Raw genomic sequence first — 21058 nt, 5'->3', positions numbered from 1 at the left:
GCCCGGCCCGCCGTTCCCCCCGCCCCCGCCGCCCCATTGGCCCCGCCGCGCGCCCGCCGCAGCCCATTGGCTGCCGCTCCCTGTCAATCACCTGCGGGCGACAGGGGCGATCCTCGCGCAGCGGGGAGAGGGAGGTAGTGAGGGAAGACGGAGCTCGGAGGCCCCTTTCTCCCGCCCCCAACGCAAGCCTCTTTCCGATTGGCCTCTGCGCCCGAGGAGGCGGGGTTCCTTGCAAGAAGCTTACTCGATAGGCGAGGGCGGCTGCCCGTCAGCATGAAGGCGTCCGGCGACTGGCGGCGGTGCTTCCGAAAGCCGCGAGGAGGGGCGCGGTCCCACGGCGGCGGGCAGCGGCCCCCGGACCCGCCGCCGTCTGGGGTGAACGGCGGGATGGGGTGGGAGCCCCGGTCGCTGCCGGGGGTGCGCGGGGCGGCGGGAGGGAGGGAGGTATGGGGACGGTGAGGGCGGTGGGACACGGCCCGGTCCTGCCGTGAGGAGGGGTCGGCCCGGCGCCAAGGCTGCCCCCTTCCTGCAGGGCCGGCCCTCTTCCCGGAGGCGGCGGGGAGTTCGATGTAAATGAAACGGGGAATTCAGTAGCGCGGGCAGGGCCGTGATGCCGATTTCACTTGGAAGCAGAGAGGAGTGGCGTCCCGCAGGGGTCGGCACTGGGACCGGGGCTGTTCCAAATCTTTCCCGGCGACGTGGGTGTTGGGATCGAGCGCACCCTCACACGTTTGCCGACGCCACCGGGCTGAGTGACGCTGGAGGAAGGGATGCCATCCAGAGCGACCTGGACAGGCTGGAGAGGTGGGCCCGTGCGAACATCATGAAGTTCAACACGGCCAAGTGCAAGGTCCTGCACCTGGGTCAGGGCAATCCCAAGCACGAATCCAGTCTGAGTGCAGAATGGATTGAGAACGGCCCTGAGGAGAAGGAATGTGCCCTCACAGCCCAGAAAGCCAACCCCACCCTGGGCTGCATCCCCAGCAGCGTGGCCAGCAGGGCGAGGGAGGGGATTCTGCCCCTCTGCTCCGCTCTGGGGAGACCCCCCTGCAGGGCTGCCTCCTGCTCTGGGGCCACCAACAGCAGAAGGACACGGAGCTGTTGGAGCAGGTCCAGAGGAGGCCACCAACTGGAGCACCTCTGCTGTGAGGACAGGCTGAGAGAGTTGGGGCTGTTCAGCCTGGAGAAGAGAAGGCTCAGGGGAGACCTTGGAGCCCCTTCCAGTCCCTAAAGGGGCTACAGGAAAGATGGGGAGGGACTTTTTACAAGGGCACATATTGACAGGACAGGGGGTAATGGCTTCCAACTGGAAGATGGTAGATTTATATAAGACATTAGGAGGAAATTGTTTACTGTGAGGGTGGTGAGACACTGGCCCAGGTTGCCCAGAGAAGCTGTGGCTGCCCCATCCCTGGAGGTGTTCAAGGCCAGGCTGGATGGGGCTTTGACCAACCTGGTCTGGTGGGAGGTGTCCCTGCCCATGGCAGGGGGGTGGGAACTAGATAATCTTCAAGGTTCTTCCAACCCAAACCATTCTGTGATTCTATGATGACATGCTCCGCGAATGTCATCCTGACATTGGGGCTGGGGTGTCCCACAGAGTTTTGTGTCAAAGCATAGGGAGGGAGCAGCGAGGGGGGGTCTGTGCAGGGATCCCCTATGAGGGGTCAGCAGCCAAGTGTAAGCCTTCGGTTCTGATGCAAATCTAACATGAAAGGAGGGGTTTATTCCAGTTCAGAGAGACAACGCCATGCGGCTTGCTGCCCGCTCACCTGCTGAAACCTCTCTGTGCCTGGGCAGGTGTCTTAAGGCTTACATCCCAAAGCACCGTTTGCAACAAGTGGGTTCCAGAGACAGGATAATGTGGCTGTGTGAGAAGCTGCGGGAGCTAATCCTAAACCTACCAGCCATCCAAGTAAGAAACTAAGCCAGCTATCAGGTGGAAGCACTGGGACATACGAAAGGTAATGCAGCAGAGGTCTGAGGAACAGCTGTGAAATTGAAGCTTTGCAGTTCTCCATGTTCTTTCCTATGACAAACTAAATGGAGTCCAAGCCTGATCCAGGGACTGGGAAGCTCCTTACCCCAGTCTTTTCCTCCTTTTCCCTAAGCTGCCTCTCTGTGTGCTGGCATATCACAGAGGCTGCCGGCGTTCAGTACCCGGAGAGAAGGAATGGCTCCGTGGAGTGCCACGGGCCTAAGCTGAACTAAGTTACTTTGGAGAGGGCAAATATTTAGGCCATTAAAAAGGTCAGCCCTTTGCTTATAATGTGTTAGTCTTCATTCCTCTGCCTTCTCTCCAGCCAGATTTACTTACCCGAGCTGCCAGAGGGTATGCATTTTCTACCTATTTGGAGCTGTCTTGGAAGAGACAGTGATTTTCCTTCTTAAAGTGTTACACTGGAATGTGAAAGACAGTTGTACTACTCAGAAATGCTCTTTTTTTTTTTTTTTCCTGATTTTGCACATTTGTCTTAAGATTTCTGTCCCAGTTTTGCAGGTGGTCTGCACACACAGAGTAATTCCAACACACTTAAGGGAGACATTAGTGCTTTTTTTTTTTTAAGTGCAGATCACCTGCTCAGGATTTGGGAAATGAGGCCAGGATTTCCAGAACACATCAGACTGAGAACACGCAGTCTGGAGCACACATATGCTTCGTTCTGACTTGGAAAATAGCAGACGGAAATCTGGCAGCTGTAAAGTGGATCAAACAAGGTAATTTAAAATTCCAGTGGCCCTGAGGAGATGCTTGGTTCCTCATACCAGGTAAATGTCAAGTATTCAGTTGTAGTGATTTTGTTTCAAAAGTTGTCTTTATTCTGTATATATTACTGGGAGTTAATCTGTAAGCTTCTTTGATTTATCTTCTGAATACTGTGCAGCATCCAGGCTAATTTCTATCACATATCTTTGGCCAAGATTTTGTTTTCCTCAAACTGAGATAGACACTTTGTCCTGTGGAATAAACGCAGAAGGTCTGGTGCTTTGTTCGGTGACTTGTGTTTCAAACATCATTATTTATTAACATTTTCCATTTCCTTCATAGCTTTCGAATTCGAGTTACACCAGGCCTAAGAAGTACACAGCATAAGGCTGCTTTTTCCTTCATTGTGTGGAGAGACTTGTAGCACAGGCAATTATCCTACAGATTATCTCTTTATTTTACAGTTTTTAAGAGCAGCAATCCTCAGCTTTTGAAATTTTGGGGAAAGCTTTAGGAGTTTTCAAAGGGCGTGAGGAATTACTCTGGAAAGAAGGGAAAGATCTTCAGCTGCAGATTAGAAGCTAGAGGCCACTGCAGCGTTCTCAGGTTATTGGACCGAGTCCTAGACCAGACCAACTCAAAAGCTCTTGTAACTTCTGTTGGCAGCTGACAGCCCTGCAGAACCAATAATTGGCCAAAAGGGATCAGCAAGGGCATGGATGAAGAAGCCCAGGGAGGAACTCCCATGTTGACCTGGGGGAGTCCTGCCAGCCATAAGCCTGATTTGTGCCAGTGATCCAGCAGAAACCATAGCTCAGCTACAGAGCACGGTTCAGGGGCTGAGCCAAAATCTAGGGAAACAGTCACATTCTTACTTACTCCAATATTATGAGCTTGATGATGAAAACAAGCGAAGCTAGTTACACCAAAGTGCCCAATACTGACTTTTAAGGTCAATAATACTGACTTTTAAGGTCAATAGCTGAATGAGCAACTCTCACATGACTGCCTGAAGGGTCCTCCTGATTATGGAAAAAAAATGATGTATCATTTTATGTATGGTGTCAAAGACCTTCCATTCTGCAAGCAGGAAAAATAGTCATGTGATGAATAGGCAGATGCTGGTTTACTATTTAAAGATATATAATACGTATGAAACAATCTATTTAAACTATATTCCAGTCAAAACTGCTGCCTTCCTTGCCTAAGGAGGGACAGCTGAGGAAGCGTATGTGTGTATATCTGAGCGTGGCCTCATCTGTGTCACTCTGGAAATGGCGTGGAGGAGGATGCTGAGAGCTGCTCGAGTTGGGAAGTTGGCGGGGTAGACCAGGGAGTCCCCAGAGCAACCTGACCCGGTTCTTTATAAGCAGCTGGTTCCACCGAGGACACCCTCACTATCCAAAAATACATGCTCATGCTATGTGGCTCCCTCCCCCACCGCCATGGTGACACTGAAATATCCAGCCTCCCTCACAATCTCCACAGAAATCACAATATTTGGGTTTTTTTCTGGATTTATGTCTCCTGCTCCCAGGCTTTGGCCTGATGGTGGTAGATTGCAAGCCTCCTGGTCCAAGTAGAAAGATGATCTGTGCTCTATTTATGTTATTCCCTGTTAAGCTTTAAAGCTGTACAGCCTCTCCCTTATCCTTCAACGCTTCGTCATCAGCATGACTAAGGACAGGTTGTTCACCAATAAAGAAATGACCTTTGCTAGAAATAGCTATCATTATAAATCTCACTTTCCCTGTCCTTCTGTATATGAGCCTGCAGAAATGTCGCTGAGGAAATAAACTAATTGGATCATGTCAAATTTGCAAGAGCATTCAGCTTTTTGAGGCAGTGGGCTATGCACATGAGGTTACCCTCACCTGCTACGTTTTAAACTTTCTTGTATTTCTAGATCCCATCAAAAGTTTGATCCTGTGTTAACAAAGTGAGTGGAGAATTTGCACTGACCTCAGTAAATCCAGGTAAAGTATCATACTCCTGGTCCCCAACATGTCATTAATTGATGTGTGATGCCTTAAAATTTAATTCTGTAGCAAGTAATGTTCATCAAGTTCTGTGGCAGCACGCTTGTCTGCTTCTTTGTTTCTTCACACCCAAACAGTAATTAAATATATATATATATACACACACAGCACATCATAAAAATGTATGCAGCAACAAAATAATTTTTTTTAATCCTCCCTTCTTCCTTTGTTTCTTGCTGGAAAAATTGCACTCAGCTGTCTTTTCACATGATCTGATGACACCCAACAGCCATTCTGTATTGGAGGGAAAAATGTTTTGAATATTCCCTCTGCCAGATACTGGCAACAACTCAGGGGGAGAGGGTGGAATACTCCGTTTTATTTGTGAAATGAAAGCTTGACTTTGAGACTGGCAGCCGAGAAAAGACAATTCCCACATTGCAGAATTAGATAGCCCAGTTACTATCATAGCCTGTAACAAAACCATATAATTTCAGCAATATTCTCAGTTGCACTTAAGGCAAACAAATTTGTTCTTCCCTTACCAGCAAAAGAAGCAGATCTTAGGAGGCGCTCTGGTGGGCTTGTGTTTTGTCAACCCTCTGGCATGGGCCGAGGCAGGCCGGCCAGCTTGGTACTTACCTAACGACCAGTGTTCCCAGCCCAGGACAGGATTCTTTATTTTCCTGTTCTCCTGCACTCGTACGTGCTGAGACCCTGCTGTGCTTCAGCCAGTGCTGCCCCTCCAGGCTCTGTGCCAGAAGGGGTACCCAGATGGCCAGTTCCGTCGGTGGCAGCCTCATGTCACAGCCCCTTTGCTCTCCTGGGACCAGCTTCATTATGCCACCCCAGAGACACTAGGTACTCACCGTCCTGCCCCTCTTAACCCCACTGCCCAAAGTCTTATAGGCGAAGTCAAGCAGCCTGGTTCAAAATGAGCAGATGAGAAACATCCTCACCTGTCTTTTCCTTTATCTTCCCTCTCTTGTCTGGCTGAAATTCTTCCCAAAGCACTCAGCAGTAAGGGGCATGTTGTATTTATCTGCAGACGAGGTCAAGGACAGGAGTCACATTCCTGAAATGCAGAAGCTGCAGTGCAGTTCAGTCTGTGGAGGCAAGACAAAAGGTGGGGTATTGATGGTGGAGACCCACGCACTACAGACAGCATTTCCCTATTCTGTATCGTCAAACTCTGCATTAGCACTGCTTTCTCCAAGTTTGTTATCAACTCTCCTGTTAGTCAGCTTGCGATGTTCTGAATAAGTTTTGTCATTAACCTTTTGATATCCTTGAGAATTGTGTACATCTCTTAGTGACCCCTGTTTTTCTCTTCTTAAAAAAGAAAAAAAATAAAGAAAACAAAATAAAGAAAAAAAGCAGCAGCCTGTACTTTGTCCATAAATAACAGCTTTCGATCTTTTATAATTAGTGTTCCTGTACCTTTTCCAGTTCTTCAATACCCTTCCTGTGTGGTCTCCCCAGCCATTTTGCAAAATATAATTATGCTTTTATAGGACATCCTGCAGCACTAATGAGGTAAAGAATGCCATTGTCCCTCTCTTTAAAATAAACATCACACAGAGTGGCCAGCAGGACAAGGGCAGTGATCATCCCCCTGTACTCGGCACTGGTGAGGCCCCACCTCGAGTGCTGTGTTCAGTTTTGGGCCCCTCACCACAAGAAAGACATTGAGGTGCTGGAGCGTGTCCAGAGGAGAGCAACAAAGCTGGTGAGGGGTCTGGAGCACAAGTCTTATGAGAAGTGGCTGAGGGAGCTGGGGGTGTTCAGCCTGGAGAAAAGGAGGCTGAGGGGAGACCTTATCGCTCTCTACAGCTACCTGAAAGGAGGCTGTAGCCAGGTGGGGGTCGGTCTCTTCTCCCAGGTAACAAGTGATAGGACAAGAGGAAACGGCCTCAAGTTGCACCAGGGGAGGTTTAGGTTGGATATTAGGAAAAGTTTCTTCACCAAAAGGATTATCAAGCATTGGAACAGGCTGCCCAGGGAAGTGGTTGAATCACCATCCCTGGAAGTATTTAAAAGACGTGTAGATGTGGTGCTGAGGGACATGGTTTAGTGGTGGACTTGGCAGCGCTAGGTTAATGGTTGGACTCAATGATCTTAAGGGTCTTTCCCAACCTAAACAATTCTATGATTTCTTACCAAATAAACAACCTATTAATTTAATTTAAGATGACCTTCATAAACAGTGAGCTTGATTCTCTAGAACTGTTTACTCTTTCTTATTGTAATAATTTTTTTTCTTCTTTTCTACAGTTTTTTCAACTTTAACCATGGGCTTCTTTTTAAATATATACTTTTTTCATAACCTAATTGCTTGTTAGACGACCACCAACACTCTGCGTAGATAACTGAAAGTGAAAGGGACAAACTTTAGACAAGCAAAAGACAGGGAGCAACCTCTGGCTAGGGTTTAGAAAAAGCATCTCAGATAGGTATGGCAGCACAAGTGAGAAAGTGAGACTTTTTCTCAGCAGATGGAGATTAAGAACAGAAAGATCCTTTTCTAAGGGCTATGGAAGAAAACAAGAGATGGAGCAAATTCAGAGGAAGACTTGCTTCCTAGCTCCCATACACACACCCATTCTACATGACGCTGGATATGTTAAATCTCGGTTTAACCAGCTGTAGATGCTTCATGGAGGCATCTAAGGAAACTGCAGATTCAAAGGTGGGAAGGTAAAGGAGTGAAGGTTGTACAGCCCATAAAGTTTTTTTTTTTCCTACTGAGATCCTGTTTATAGAAAATTAGTAGCTGGACATGCAATCAGCATACTGAACTGGAAAAACGTGAAGCCTTTCCGTAACTGTATAAATGCCAGAGAAATCATAAAATGTAATACAGCTGTCTCTAAAGATTATGCAGGAAATTCCTCTTTGCCCAGATACAGTATCATATGTTGCCTTTAAAGAGAACGCCTAGTTAACTTTCGATCTACACCATCAGTTATCCACGCAGTACATCAGTAACAGAGGTACGCTTCCTTGGAGTACAGACATTAGCAATGCACAGACCATCATAGATCAAATCTGAGGCCTTCTTGGAAGCCTGTCTAGAAGCAATTACCTTGCAGATGTGATAAGACAATCTATTATGCAAACCGGTGCTCCTACCAGGCCAAGAGGAAATTTGTATCTAACAACTTGTACAACCAGAATCCCAAGCATCATACAACAGGACATTAGAGCTTGATGAAAAGAATCTCCAAGCACAGAGTAGGAATATGTACACATGGTGTGGCCTTGGTCCTGCAGAAGATTTATAGTTAGCAAAGTTGTAGCTAATGAAAATGAGCCCCATGGACCTACTCACATAGGCAAGACATGCAAGTGGACAAGTGTTTGCAGACTTTGGTGGTGGCATTGGGCAGGCGTGAGATGATGTGGACAGAATCAGTTCTGAAAGGACAAGCAATTAATTGTGTTGTAAAACCCACTGCAAAGTTTCCTGCTCTAACTTTTAACATTTCAGCAGCCACCCAGTTTAGATAAAAATCTCTAGTTATCTGGAAATGAAACAAAATAATCACAGCCAAGTTAGGTAATTCCAGACTCAGAAACTGCTCTTCAATATGTCGAAATAACCCACATGGATCTAAATGGTGTTGCAAGTTATTTCGAACTTAGTGTATTACCTTGAGCGATCACTAATCTCCCTGTGCAGTTTTTAAACTGTGTATATTGAAGTCACACTGTCAGAAAACATGGGGACAGTTAGCTTCCAAAACTCTGCATGTGGCTACACTGTGTTCAACTCCATCCATATAAAATGGTGCAAGTTTGCTTATTAGGTCCTCACACATCACGCCACACAGAAAAGGTACCTCTTGCAGGTGGTCCTGGTATGGCGGCAAAGAGAGCATTCTGGTGCATATGCTCCGGCAGGGGTGTGGGCTGAAATCCGTCTGGAAATCAATCATTAAAACATTTCTAACAAATAAACCAGCATTCCTTACAGCCCCAAACTCCGCCTACTATATACTGTTGGCAACCCTGCACTAGGAAAAAAACATGCAAGTGTTGACTAATTCATGTGGTGCTTTCACTTACGCAGAGGGCCAACCACCCCAAGCTACTGAACGGGACCACCATTCTTCAGCCCCTTCCAGATCTGTACAGACTCACTGGCTGCCCTGAGGACCCCAAAAGCACTTTTTCCAAGGAAAAAAAAGGTATATTAAACACCTAAGGTAATAACCTAAATTCTCCAATAGTATTGATTGGATAACTTGGGGAGTTAAGTTAGGGATAACTTAGGGAGTGGATGGATGAAGCAGAGTTAGAAAAAAAAATGTTAAGAGTTTATTACAAATGGGATGTAGGACTCCTTTTGCCAGATCATGGTGGTGTTTGTGTTCCTCCGGTCTGCCTCTCTTCAGAATCTCTTTTTTGTTAAACTCTGCAAGAGCTTGTGGAGGACATGCAGCCTTACTGACCGTGTATCCCTCTGGCAGATTCCTCCAGGAGTCCCCAGCTGAAGGAGGAAGTTACTCAATGTAGAAATCTTTCATCCACAGTCTTGGGAAGGGACATTCAGGTTTGGTTTTTTTTTTTCAATGAATAGTTTTAGGAATCTTACTGACTCTTCATGCATGCCTAGAAGGAGCGAACGCTTTGCCAGCTCTGCAGACAGACAATCAGAAAAAGGGAATCTAGTCTGGGCTACTTTCTAACTGCAGCTAGGTGACACGGTGGTGTCTAGGGCCATCTTGAATCACTAGTTTTGAAATTAAAGATCGGGGGGCATAAATGGGTTTATCTCCAGAAAAAGTAGAATCCCCAAACCCCAGCAAATGTGCTCCTAGCCCAGGGCAAGTGCTGGGAACGATTCCATGGCTGCACTCAGAGATGCAACCTAATCAGCCACCAAGATACCTTCCTTTCATCTCTAACCAGAGCTCTGAACCTCAGCAAACCTACACAACAGCAGCAAAAGGCTGGTAAAGGCATCTCAGCATCTCTCTTCCTGGCAAAAATTCCTGTATCATCCAAGCTAGCAAAATCTGTCTGTTTTGGGAAACAACGGATATATCAAACATTCTGGCAAAGCCCAGGAGAAATGACAGTTCAATGATGTTGAAAAGAAAACTATCAGAGAGAGATTAGTTTGTCTGACAGTCTTTCTTTATGCTCTCCGCTGAAGAAGAACAAGAGTCCTTTCATGCATATTGAATTTACTTCTAGTGTGAATCAACCTCTGTCAGTAGGGCTGCAAGTGTTGCTGGTTTAGAAAAATGGGTGATCACTGCTATCTGGCACCTGCCCTCTGCGCGCCTCAGAGCACCCAAGTTTTCTAGCCACTTACTCTGCTGCAAGCAATGCTCATTTTACACTGAGGCATCACATTTTTTGGATATAGCATTCAGAACATTTCCTGCACTATCCATGAAAACACTTGCCCGAGTAGGCAGACGGTACCACCAAATGGGGGTCCACAGGCCATGGAAGCCTCAGACGCTGGTTACGGAGATAATAAGAGGTAAGGGAGCAAGTGTTGCCTGTTAACAGGAGAGACAGTCACAGCTCATTTCTCACACCACTTTGCAGGTGAAATAGCCTGTGCTGCCGGCTGTCTGGCACCATCTCTCTCTACGTGACACAACAAAACTCGACCACTGTTTCACCACAGCCATCCCTCGAATGCAGTGGTGTTGCAGCTTGTACAGCAACAATAATCCCTGAACAGACGCAGAATTACACCACAACTGCTCTCCTGAGAGCCTCTGCAGGTAGCAGGTGTGTATCACACACTCATCCGTTCTTCTCCCAAATCTAAGACATCTGAGAGCTCAAAGTTAAGATACAAAGTATTGCCTAGAAGTTTCAGGGCCTTTTTCTGCTACCGATAAGATACCCAACACAAATGACAGTAGTATGGATGTTGTCTCTGGCTCCTGATGTTCTGCACACCATTCTGGCAGCCCAAAGGTGGCAGCAACCCAACTGAACCTGGGGGTTCTGTCTTTCCTGGGAGCAGGCAAAACCCATGAAGGAGCAGGAATGGTGTGTCATTTCCCAGCTGTGACGCAGATGGGGAAAAGGACAGCATAGCCGGGGTACTGGTGTGGTCCGGTACCGCTCGGCAACAGCTGGCACCCCGCAGAGCAATCCTGCTGCTTCTCTGTGCCATGGCTCAAGCTCCGCTCTGCAGTGCCTGGTGGCAGATACGGGTGCCCAACGCGGCAGCAGCAGCTCCCAAGAGCTGGCCTAGGACAGCTGAGGGAAGATGGAGCTGCAGGAAGAGGCCTCCCGTGTCCTTCTGATGTGTGGGAGGAGCAGTGGGGTCCCAGCCAAGCACACAAATGACACATGTAGAGAAGCATTTTGATTAAAGGTCTGAAAGTGGCATCCCGTCCCAGCTCTGCCAAAGGTTAGCCTGTGCAGCCTCTCAGTTCTCTCTGCAACAAAAGCGTAACAATACTCTTGTTACCCACCTTTAAAAGTAGGATTAAAATACTCAGGCACTTTGCGACAGACCAAGATACGCTGCAAACAGCCAACAGGAAAGAAAAGACTCGCACTCTGGGTTTTGTGATTTCTAATGCAGTTCCCTTTCCAGTAGGCTAAAATCATTTGGCGGGGGGTGGTGGTGGTGGTGGGGGAAACAATTGCTAAACAAATTCTGTCACACATTCGCATACTATCTTTTTCTGCAAATAGCCAGAATGTGAGTGGATTTTCTCAGGACAGTGAAGAGCACTTCTTCCATCACAGGATTTTCTTTGCCAGCCTTCTAGTTGAGAGAGCAAACTGCAAAGGAGGTAAAACAGCTCAATTTACAGTTACCTGCTCCTATTGCTTATTTAAAGCATTGCCCAAACTACTTACTTTCCCTACCATCAATCTTAGAGTAGCTGAACTGGGTTTAGCAAGTCTTCCCACCCAAAAGATGAACCTGAAACAGTCACAAAAATAGGCCTGAGAAGTTTGGCTAAATTATAAGGAACCAAACAAAGAGCCTGTGGCATCTGGCAGCTTTAATAACTGTAGGTGCGCTTCAGTTTGCTTGACCCGCTACATCAGACAACGTTGACTTCATTGCTTACCGCAAAACCATGATGCATTCCTCAGTCCATGGCAGCATCACGTCAGTGAAGCTAAAATAAAACCCACTGAAAGGTTTTATGGAACACCAAGGCTACAAGATCTCTAATGTAGTTTTCTTATTGGACCAAGAGCCAAGTACAGCTTAAATTCATTAGCTAATGGCCTGTGACAATGAAGGACAAAGACAATTATTATGCACATCTCCCAGCTGATTGTTTCTGTGTAAAGAAAATGCAACAAATTATTGTTCTCCTATATTAATGTACCATAAAGGATTACTATCATATCTATTTCAAAAAAATCCTATCCCTTTCAAAATGCAGACTAATGCTGGATAAATTTGATTTTTATAGATGAAAGCTTGGTGGAAAAAAAATCAAGATTTTATTAGAGCCACAGACAATCTCATTACATTTTGTATGATATGAGGACTTCGCTATTGAATCAGGAAATTGATCTCAGGACAATTTTTTTCTCCTGAAGACATCAATTCCCTGAGCATCTCTCATGTGTCTCAAATACTTATCCTTGGATATAATAGCCAGAGGCATTCTTGTAGCTGTTTTTATTTATAGAAAAGTCAGAAAAGATATACAATATGGAGCCTTAAACATGAGTGAAAGCCTCCTACCTCTGTGTACCAGCTGTTGGTACATTTCTTGCACTTGGAACATGAAAGGAAAAGGAAGTCAGAGTAGCCATGCCCCTGGCATGGTAAAAATCATTATTTCACTTTTGTTTCATTAACAAAATTTCTTTTGCCATGAAGCTTTAGTTTAGTCAAATCATCATTTTGCAAGACCTTGAGACTCACAACAAGCATAAAAGCTCACAGAAAAATTAAACAAAATCTGTAGTTTAATAGCCTGAAGACTATGTGTCTCTATCAGAAATGAAGAAAATGATATCCTAATACAGAAAGGGAAAATCATCTCATCACTTTCAGCAAAATGTATGGTAGATCACACTCCTTGTAATTTTTTAATGCCGACAAGTAAAGCACCAAGAAGAAGATGTGTCACTGGAGTCTGCCAACAGCTGTAAATCCAGATACAGCAGGACCCAGCCAGCTCCACCACAGTTTCAGGGCCCCATCCTGTATTCATGTACATGTTCGAGCAGGCTGGCAGCTCTGGCACACTGCCACGTCTCCAGGAGGCTGCTAGCACCAGCTCCATGTCAGAAGGGAACAGGCTAATGCTACGTCCAGATCGTGCAGTGAGATGCCTGACTGCCAGACACCTGCCACCATCACCCAACAGTGGCTTTCTCTTATTTTCAGTGACAATTTGAGGTTTTCTGAAGCTGTGGCTGCTTCATCACCACTTGTCCCTTGCCAGAAAGATGCTGCCTAACTGTTGTCACAGAGACTTCTCCCAGCATCCACGCACACAACCCACAACTTTTATAACACCAAGCAAGCTTGTAAAGGAGCACAAAAGGCCTGGATTTATGCACAATATTTTATGAAATCACATGTTCTGGTAAGCATCCACCCATTTTTCTCAGAGACCACATGGGACTACTCAAAAGCCCACTTGGAGCTTGGAGTCCTCCTTCCTCGCTGTGCTCACTCCCAGTTTGTCACTCATAGACACTCAAGGCCTCCCAGTTACTCTGGAGTTAACGGGTGGTTCACACAGGGCTTGACAAAAACCCAAACTTACCCCCCAGTGACAAGCGCTGGCCAGAAAGCCTCCTTCAGCAAGGGCTTTGCAATCCGTCCTGAAACACAAAAAGCTTTGGGTAAATTCTGATGTCCCAGCATGGCCCAGGTGGGCAATTACAGCTCGTCCCAAGGGCTTTGATGTGTGCACTGTAAGGTTTTACCATGCTGTGCCCCCCTGTTCCACAAACCAGTCTTTGGACGTTTTCTCTTTGCAGCTGACTCTTGTAATATAAGCCACTGAGGCTGTAATAAAATGCGCAGCATGGACCGTATATATGGAATGTTACAGATTATGAAATTTAATGTCATTTTTTAGAAGTCATAAAGCCAGTCTCATTCCCAGTAGCCTCCCCTCCCCATGAGACTCAGGAATATGTTTTATACACTAAAGTGTCAAAATAATAAACCACCTGATTTTGCACTATTTGCTTTGCATTGTGGTGAGGCAGTTATTACACGACATTTCATAAATACAGTGACTCAGAAATAATTAGTATGCTGAATAACAAGCTTTCCACTACAATACAGCACTATACATTTTAAACCCCTGATTTTCATGAAGCACTTGCACGGTCTAGCTTAAATACTACAATAAACGTGAACTCTGGGGAAAAAAACCTGCTGCTGTTGGGTTTTGTTCTGTTTTCTTTTCCTTTAAAGGGTGGCATATTGGTAGTAACAACCCCCAGGACTGCAGTGACAAGCAGCAGTAGCTGTGCGTTTCCCAAACGGCAGGGACAAAAGAGGCAGCACGTCTTGCTGTTATGACACAAGGGAGAGGTTCCAAGAGAGTATCACGTTAGCAAGATTAAAATTAACACAAATGCTGAACAAAATCCTTCTTTGAAGGAAGGGGATGATTTAAAATTACTTGTAATTAAGGGAGAAACAGCTCTGCATACAGCTCTGCTCCAGCGAAGGAGTTTTCCAGATTTTCACTGCTCAGCTTGTAATACTCCTACTTAGTTGTTTTTTTTTTTTTTTTAAACACACAGTGGATTTTATTGCCTTTTTTGGATATTAATATGCAACCAATTATAAATTGTGAGTTGCAGCACTGGATAATTTCCCTTCAAGAATGCTAAGCAGGTTCTGCGCTGTCTCAGCCCACGTGACAGCAGAGCAACTACCATCCTCTCTGACATTTTTTTAGCAGCAATTCGTAAAGGGTTGCTCAGCAGGAAAGCTGGAGCAAACCCCACCTTAGGACCTCCTTCTGGTGCTGAATTTTAACTTGCTAGATGTTCCGCTTAAAAAGAAAACTTAGGATTTAGCTGAAATACTCAGGAGTGGAGTTTCAGAGGAAAAATAGGAAGTAGCAGTATCACCTATTAATTGTATCAGAGGTACTTGTCTCAGTTTCTCTCCCTCTGCTGTTGTGCTGGCACCACATTCAAAGCTCCTTCTTGCTGCTCATCAGAGAAGAGGGCAAATGTTAAATGCAAGGTCAAAAAAAAAAAAAGAGAAGGCAGTGCGAACTTTCATTTCATGTAGCTACAACGTACATCACACAGCAGCACTCGCTCTCTTGCACTAGCCATCAACATACCTGTAAGAACGCTCAGTTGCTGGAGGTTTTGATCACACAAAAATGTCCTTTTCCCTTTTACTTTTCCTGGTATTATTCCTGCTATAAAGTATTTGCAGAAGAACTACCCTTACAGTGAGAAAAGGTATAATTATCAATAATTATTGACATGCATCTACGTAAGCATTAATGACACTAGTTGGGCCAAAACAAACCTTGACGTAGGTGGCTCCACCAAGCCCAAGCAACAAGTGCTATTCCTGAATTTGGGCATCGGTATTGAACCAGTACAAACACCACCCAGAGAAGCAACTATGGATGAGGATGCATGTTAAGTATCAATGTTTATGCATGCTTTTCCATTAAAAAGCCCCTTCGCTGTGTGGGAAGATGCTTTTCTATACTGAAATAAAAAAATGCTGTGCTTTTTTTTTTACTTTAATCACAGGATTCAGCTTTGGTGGGCGTCATAACTTGGTTTTGGCTGAGGTAATCTAATGCATAAGGACCTTACACAGCAATGCCAGCTCAGATATAAAACACAGAGCTGAGGCCATAGCGGTGATATCTAATTACATTTGCCTAGAAACTGCAGTCAGCATTTGTAATCCTTAATAGGGAGTTTCAAAACAGCTTCCAATATTTGCAAAGCGTATAGCCCAGTTTGTGTGCTGCAATGTCAAGAGAGTTTAGGACACTCCAGTAATCTTGCTGCTGCACTGCTTTGTGTTTTTCAGCAAGACATTGGCGCGTTCTTTCCACACAGGCCTGTTCAGCTCCAGACATTCTTTTCCTCTCAACACCTACACATCACCTTTCAATTAACAGCTATTAAAAAGAACTTCCAAAAGTGTCTGCAGTTTGTCATGGACTACATTTGAAGATAAATTCACAGTAAGGAGAAAAAAAATAAGTCCACTCAAAGATCAAATATCCAAATTTCAAAGATAAAATATCCAAATTAATTACTGGCCCTCGCTTTTTCCTTCTGTTTTATCCTTTACTCCTTCCATCCTCCTCCACCAAATTGGTGCAAATGAACTTCTGAATGTGTGACAACACGATCCATCTAAGAAACCTAATTCAGAAGCAATTATTTTTCTTTTTTTTTTTTTTTTTCCTCTTTCTTTCTCAGGACCCAAGAACATTCATGGGAGCTTGCTAAGGAACCATTTTGATTTGCCTGTTTGTGTAAAAATAATCCATGTTTCCTTGACATGTTGAGAATACAACATGCCAGAAATAACTTGCATACTTTTGGAGGTCTTTCTACTTGTGAAAGTCCAGCATCCTACCGGCTTTATCAAGAGGTCTAAAACATGCTTGCGGAACTTGAAAAAGGCCTTTGCAATAACTGATGCAGTTAATTTGAAAGGCTAACTCATTAAATTAGCAGAAATGCTAACTCTTACAAGAAGCAATTGCTGTCTTATGCAAAACATGAAATGTGCTCATCTGGAAAAGGAAATTTCGTATCTCCTACCTAATAATGATATAACAAACCATCACAAACTCCTTCCAGACTCTTTTTATTTGGACATGCTCCACATCCTTTTCCACGCCAGCATTTTCGTGGCCAACATAAGCCTCTGGGAGATCCTATCTCCACTCACATCTCCACAGTTCCAGCCCCAGCCAGGCTGGGGACAGATAGTTATGGAAAAGCCAGCTGAGGGTAACAGCATTACCTCCACAATATGTGGCAGTACGTACTGGAGAAGAGTATTCTGGAGTCGTAGTCTGAAGGACTGCCATGTCCATAGGGCTGAAAAGGTTTTATGCAGCTCTTTTTTGTTTGTAGCTTCTCTAGATCACAGTGTTGTAACTTAAGGTTACACACAGGGAGAGGTCTCTTAAGACTTACAACATTTCCCCCCGCTACTAGCTCTTTAAAGAGGGTACTTATTGCCACAGGAAAAGGCTAGGGAAGCTGGGGTTATCGGAACACTTTTAATAGGAAATTTATCTTGTAGGCAGCCTTCTGTAATGTAGTTAATCTCAAAGTGAATACCAGAAAATCCAATATATTGGAGAAAAACGTCAAAGCCTCGGGACCGCACATGCTGCATGGTCACGTGTACTTACACACGTCCCTTGCAGGATATCCAAAGGAATAACAGCACTTGTTAAAAGCATTTGTTGATGGATCGAGTGTAACCAATAGCACCCAAAATATAAAAACCCACCCCAGTTCTCACAGGGGATGTTTCCTGCTCCACACCCTTTCTGATAGCACACATACAGTACTGGTTCCCTGACCTGCCGCTGACCAAAAGGCATGTGTCACCGGGGTCATCAGGAAGGATTTATGTTATTTTTTTGCTAACATACAAGATCTGCAGTCAGTCGATAACACCAAGTAATTTGTGTTGCTGAGGGGAACTGTTTTCAGGCTCCTTCATTTACTACACACAGACAGGACAGTGTCTGTCAAAGCAGGGTATGTACTCCTCAAGCAGTCCTACTTCTGGTCTCCAAAGGAGAAAAATATCCTGTTCAGTCCTCCTGGGCTGTCAGAGGCAGTAATAATGAAGGAACATACCCTCAGCTGGCATCCACCAGGCTATTTTCCTTTACCTGAAGGTGTTTTCCTTCTTCTCCCAACTCCACCTATGAAATGATGGCAAAAAATCCTCAACTGCTGCCTTTATAGACATCAATTTACTTTCCCATTCCCCCAGCCAGCTACCACTCCGCAATTGTAACCAAACACCTGCCTGGGGCTAGAGCAAGGCCTTATTCTAGGCTGAAAGGTCAACGAGGGACAGCAATTGTCCCCCAAGAGGACCTCCTGCACTGAGGGACATGCTTTCAACACATCACTGCTAGAAACCTTCCCCCATGGACAGGCAGCAGGGTTGGCACTCAGAGCCTGGACAAGGAACTTGGTCTGGGGTCTGCTTAGAGAAGGACAGGGTCACAGAGCCCCATGGAAATACTTTGCTTCTAAAAATCCCCGCGCTATCAGAGAGCATCAGGCAATGATCTTGTCACACACACATCCTGTTCTCAAACTCTTCTCCTAGGCAGCTGCTGCTGGCCTCTGTCAGGGATGAGACACTGGCCTAGATAGACTTTGACAGAAACACCGGTCCCCGCATTTCCAGGTTTCTGCCAGCAGGATACAAGGCAGCTTCTGGCTGCTCTGATTTGCAGCTCAAGCCCAACTTGTGCCTGAGAGGCTTTAGAGCCCATGAAACACCTCAGGGCCAGCTACACCCCATCGCATGGGAAAAGAGCGAGCACCAGCCGCATCCTGAGTGTTTGAAGAGCTCCACATAGACACTCCAGTGCTTCAGAGCTCCAGACCAGGTGCTGCTCCTGGTACCCAGACTCACTCTCTGGCTACATGCAACATCTCCTGAGGCTCACCAAAGCCTCCCAACAATGCAAGGGCTGTCCTAACCCTCCCTTATCAATCTGCAGCAGCTTCTATGGCTCTCTCGTCTCCACTGCCTGGAACGCTGAGTATCAGGGCATCTGCACAGCAGCAAATTTTACAGCCGGCTCCTGCCTCCGTTATTTCCCGCTTGCTGCCGTGAGTAGCACAGGCCCCAGATGCGCAGCCCCACTCCTGACCCCTCTCCACACAGCAGAAGCCTGCACTGGTATTGCTGCCCAGACACTTCTGTGGGCACAGAGGCAGAGATGGTATTTGCAGTTACACCCACTTATGTGTTTGTGCTGTGTGAAAAACTAGCACTCCCTGCTCATCTAGTTTTTGGCTAAAAAGATCTTGAATTTGATTACATCCTAAGACACATCTGGCTTTAGCAGTGCAGACTGGATCCTTGAAAAACCACAAAGAAAAGGTGTTTAGGTTAAGAATGCTCTTGTGATTAAAAAAAATACTGAAAGTCCTCAAGTGTTTGTTTAAAGAAAATAATTTTCATTTAAATGCTGGCACAATTTCAACAATTTGATTTTAATTTTGAAGTGTTGAAAATGCCCTCAGATAATTTCTGTAGCATTCCAGAACCTAAAAGTGATGGTAGAAAGCAAGTCACACAAGAAATCAAGTTAACTGCAGAGCTAAAATTCATTTCCTGTTTTCTAAGAAAACAAAAAGAGGGCCCAATGCTCTGAAGTCTTTCTGAGAAAGATCTTCTCATGAGCATTTTCAAGCAGGCAAGCATGGTTTGCCTTTTTCTCCCCAAGCAAAACAGAGTTTGCCCTTTGGGAAAGCTTCCAAGAACCTCGCAAGCCATGCTAATACAAATAATTTACTGGACTCTGGTACCAAGTACACTGCTTGAAGCACTGTTTGGTTGTTCCTGAAAGCAGTCTAAAATCATTTGATTATTATGATTATAAAGATGCTCAATGATACATATTTTACAGTTTTTGTGCTCCGAGTTTCATCAAAGCAGTGGTCTGGACATTTTATATTAGGATTTGATCTTGCAGGATTTAAGTGAGACTTAATTAAGATTTAAATGAGACATCAGCACTGAGTTTCTGTGACATCACCATCTCTGACATCCTGGTTTAACTGAATCCTCAAGAGATGTTAAAAATCAGAAAGCTTTGCTCGTTTGGGGTCAAAGTTTGACTTAGTTTTCACTAAACCCAACCTATTGGCCCAAATTCTTTCAAATTCAGATGTAGATTTACTGAAGTTTCAGTTCATTGAACTTGGCTCGAGTATGTACAGCTCGCTATTCAAAGAAACCAAGTGAAACTGGGTCTTCAGCTCACCTTCGATGAGTTAACAATCCCCCCAGCTAGACAGGTCTCCGTAGGTTTCCTTCACAGAGGTTTCACTAGCTGCACCACTTGTAACACAATGTGCCTGCATCTAGCAAGATGAGATGTTGCAACTAGCTGCAATCACTGGTGTTGCTTCATATTGGTTTCAAGAGAGCAGATGCTGTAAAACATTTTTAAATGGAAACCAGTTTTCCTAGCAAAACGAGGGGGGGGGGGAGGGCGGGAAGACAAATATGCCTCTGAGCAGGCTTTTGAATGCTCTCTTTTGTTAAGTAACACAGTTAACAGGCCTGAATATGACAACGAGCTTCACATCAATAGCCTGCCTCAAAGGGAAAACACGAGTAAAGAAAAGCAGCTCGTGATACATCAGTTCAAACAACGATGTGTGTATACCCGACAGAGCACACGTTGCTGTCGAGCTGGTTTATGGATAGGAAGAAAGTGTTAAGAAAGCAAGTATTAAGAGTGTTTCCCTCTGCCAGGACATCCCTTCCCTTGTGATCGCTTAGCTTTATTTGACCTTTATGTTCACAGAGCATTGGGACACAATGCGTTTCACCACTTCGCCTTTTGTAAAGCCTATGGCATTCTCGGAGGAAAGTGTATCCCAGCACCCTGCTAGCACTGCCACTGGGAACACAAGCGGTCTGTCTACGAAGAGAGGCTTCATTCCTACATCTCTGAACTCAGCGGCAACCACCAACTCACAAAATCCCCAAATCCTGTGCAATGCTGGTAGCAGCCACTTTGACATGGCACACAGGTACTGCCTGAAGCAGCCAGCAGCTCTGCTCTTGGTGCGGATAGCGAAGCACAGCCGTGAGAGTGGCCAGTGGGGATTTTACACAAACTCCATCTTGGAAACCCTCACAGATAATGCAGCCAGTCGGTCACAATTTCCACCATGGTCCTTGCAGGAGCAGGTCTCTCACCATCACCTGGCCACAACACCACACATCCAATACGTGTTGACTGAGTTACAAACTCCAATATGAATACATAAATTTTTACAGAATTAACAAAACCAGTTATGAGTATGGACTCAGGCATTTCCTAGGTGTGCCTGAGGGTACAGGAGGTGGGTGCCACAGACATCCCATAGTACCAAATAAGTTTTTCTCTGCTGAAGTCCATCTGACACAGCCACAGCTCAACCTCTGCATTATGGCTTTGCGTTTGAGGAGGAAAACATGGAGCTAACTTTACTATAAATACCAATGAAAATAATTCAGCCTTCTGCTATTGTCAAGGCTGAACAACCTCCAAGAAAGCAAACTTTGATAGAACTTTTCTATCTCAAACAGCTTTACAAACCTCATAGCAACAGCCGAGTTTTTTTATTTTCTTCCCCCCACCAAGTGACCAGCAATTGCATGCCTCAGCTGCTTGATGCTTAC

At 45.3% G+C, this 21058-nt stretch overlaps 1 long non-coding RNA gene across 3 annotated transcripts; it reads right to left on the bottom strand.

Moving 5' to 3' along the window:
• Positions 1-4668: 4668 nt before the first annotated feature.
• Positions 4669-19710, bottom strand: LOC128907840 (uncharacterized). 3 transcript variants are annotated; one of them, XR_008465762.1, is made up of 4 exons: positions 19647-19710; positions 13419-13476; positions 5646-5792; positions 4669-4980 (listed from the first exon to the last, which is right to left on the bottom strand). It is a non-coding gene; the product is annotated as an uncharacterized LOC128907840 (long non-coding RNA). The 3 variants fall into 3 exon arrangements; XR_008465761.1 differs by lacking the exon at positions 4669-4980 and having other exon boundaries at positions 5047-5792; XR_008465763.1 differs by lacking the exons at positions 4669-4980; positions 19647-19710 and adding an exon at positions 14749-14830 and having other exon boundaries at positions 5047-5792.
• Between the last annotated feature and the right edge of the window lie 1348 nt (positions 19711-21058).

This window comes from Rissa tridactyla, chromosome 3 (genome assembly GCF_028500815.1).
Source record: "Rissa tridactyla isolate bRisTri1 chromosome 3, bRisTri1.patW.cur.20221130, whole genome shotgun sequence".
Taxonomy (NCBI): Eukaryota; Metazoa; Chordata; class Aves; order Charadriiformes; family Laridae; genus Rissa; species Rissa tridactyla.
Note: the sequence above shows the minus strand (reverse complement) of the source record. Positions and strands in the feature narration are given on the sequence as shown.